Raw genomic sequence first — 3,263 nt, forward strand, 5'->3', positions numbered from 1 at the left:
ATCCGTGTTAAATGATGAATATATCTGAGCATCTGTTCATCTACATATATATACATACATATATACATACATACATATATATATATACATACATATATATATACACATACATATACATATATACATACATATATATATACACATACATATACATATATACATACATATATATATACACATACATATACATATATACATACACATACACATACACATACACATACACACATACACACACACACACACATACATACATACACATATATACACACACATACACATATATACACACACATACACATATATACACACACATACACATATATACACACACATACACAGTTAAAAAAGGATGGAGGGCTGTCAAAAGTAGGACATTTGGGAGTTATTTAAAAAAATAATAAAACAGGGTGTTCCCAATTCATGAAAGAAGCAAAACAGCATTGAATCAATGTTTGGCTTCCATAGTCAGTGTAGTGATGTCAGTCAGTGCATTCACTCTCAAACTCATAATAGTCACCATGATTCTGTCTTTTTTTACTCCTGCCTTTTTGTCATGTTCAGGTTTGGATTCAGAATATGCCAGACACAGGAGTGCAAAAACAAGGACAGTTTTTATTAATTTTGCTGCTTGTTGCTGGAGTCAAAGTGGACGTCCAATCTTAAAATAGAGAGGTTAGTGACTTTGGTGAGGACGAGGGGATTCTGTGAATATAGTAAAACTCACTAACCTTCTCAGTCTGTCCATGGCAGGTGAAATCCAGACGCATGGTCTGATGGTCGTAGTGGGGGTCAAGCACGGGAGATCAGAGAGTAGATACCAGAGCCAAATCGTAATACTTTATAGTAGTTGTGTTGGAAGAGCAGAGTCATTTACCGTGGTCAGGAAAGCAGTCAAATCCGAAAGGGTCAGGCAATGCGGGGAATCCGTGGTAGGGGTGTGAGGTCAAGACAAGGCAAGGCAAACAAGGCTGTGGCAAGAAACTATGGAACTATAATGGCTTCAGAATCAGTGACCATGGAAGGTTTAATAATTTAGCAGGGACAGAGAGTGAGCATGGAGCTTAAAGCTGAACAGGTGCATGGAATGAAGGCTAATTGCTGTGCTTAGGCTGAGGGGTGTGGTGAACTGTTGACTGACAGAAGCAGATGTGAGCAATGAGACATGGGTGATAATCAAAACACAGTAGGAGAGACAGGAACAATGGCATGAGGGGCAGACACTGTGGCAGGAGACATGGGCAGGAGAACACAGAACATGAAGGCAGGTTATGGCATGAGGAGCAGTGGCGTGAGCAGATGAGGGGTCAGCGGGGGCCGCTGACCATTATGCTTTTATTTATTTTTATATTTTTATCTGCTTGCTACAAAAACATCGACAAACAGTCTTGTCTGTTATTCTGCACTCATTTGCTTTTCTTGCTTGCATTTCTTTTAACATGGCTATTTATTGAACCTTAATATAATATTCTAACTTGAAGTAATTAACATGTTAAAACAAGCATATTTAAACTCTATGAGGTGGTGAAACACTCATTCTCCACCTCCAGCTGTGCTATTAGAATTTTATGGTTTTGATAAATTAATAACTGTGTATTAACACATTGTGCAGAAGTTTGTGTGTGTCCTCAGGCTTGTTTCTTCGACCCACAACATTTAAGGAGCTTATCTGAAATAAAACACTAAATGTACACAGAGACAATTGCATGAGCAATGCCGGAGAACACACTTGGTGAACATTGAAAGACCAAAAGAAAAGAGAGGAAGGAAACAAGAAGAGAAAGAAGCAGTAGAGCTGGATGTTCCACAGGAAAATTAAGCTGTATTAAAACTTAATCCGGTTAGCAACGGCTTGGTGTAATCTCAGTCATTAATGACATGCACCCCCATCTAATCTTTGAACTATCAAGAGAGGAGACTTTTTACACAGTAAAATTCAGTTGCTTTTAGAAAATGTATAGTTTCACAATGGCTCATTTCACAGGCCTAAAATGCCAGACACATTGACAGTCTGACTGGCTGGGAATAAAATAAAATGAAAATCGGTAATACAAATTAATTTACATTCTAGATCCCAGTTATTATATGGGATGAACTAGTGGTAGCGTAATAAACAACACAACAAAAGATATGTTTTTTTTTTTGTTTTTTTTTCTCCTGAAGGATTTCAAAGAAAACCTGAAGAAATGTTCTTGATTGTTTTAATATTTACATTGACTTGAATATTAATATTTGAATGGTCTCAACTGACTGACTGATGCAACAATGTGTGATCTTCTGTAATCTATATTGGCAAAATATTGTGTCTATTTTTTTTTGGGGGGGGGGGGACATATTGCACTATTCAAAATAGGCATTTTTATGGTCCTGTGATTTCTGTGATGTGGCGAATGTGGATGGAGACAATGAATTGGACAGAAAAAAAATAAAAAAATCAATTCACAATAAAACATGAAATGTCATGTAATCTGTTCAGATGGGAATGCAATACATTCGTTTATCCTGTTGTTTTATGCTATGAGTGGGAAGGATCAAACCTTCCTCAGATCTTATGGACAGTCATTGAAAAGAGGTCGACTACAGTCAGAGAAAAACTGGATCACTTCAGCAAATTATAGCACATGCAAACATTATCTGAACCAAGATGTGAGTTTAATAAAAAAAATATTTATAAGCTTTTCTGATTTAGATTGTCTTCTAAAACATTTAAATACATCAAGGCACACTCATTTCAACTAAGCATTTACTTTAAGCTTTTTATTACTTAAGTTAATTATTTTATTTACTTGTGCGTTAAATGGTAGCCTCTGGAAAAGTTTATTTTATTTTATTTTTAATACATATATATACGCAGCACGGTGGCGCAACTGCTAAAGCTGCTGCCTCTCAGCGAACAGGTCCCTGGTTCAAACCCAGGTCCAGGGGCCTTTCTGGGTGGAGTTTGCATGTTCTCTCCGTGCATGTGTGGGTTTTCTCCGGGTACTCCGGTTTCCTCCCACAGTCCAAAAAAAACATGCATGTTAGGTTGATTGGTAACTCTAAATTGTCCCTAGGTGTGAGTGAGAGAGTGAATTGTTGTTTGTCTCGTTTGTCTCTGTGTGGCCCTGTGATGGACTTGCGACCCGTCCAGGGTGTACCCCGCCCCTCGCACAGTGATTGCTGGACATGGGCACCGGCGACCCCGTGACCCGAAATGGAATAAGCGGGTAAAGAAAATGGATGGATGGATATATATATATATATATATATATATATATATATAT

The sequence above is a fragment of the Nematolebias whitei genome, chromosome 6 (assembly GCF_014905685.2).
Source record: "Nematolebias whitei isolate Nwh7 chromosome 6, NemWhi1, whole genome shotgun sequence".
NCBI classification, from domain to species: Eukaryota; Metazoa; Chordata; class Actinopteri; order Cyprinodontiformes; family Rivulidae; genus Nematolebias; species Nematolebias whitei.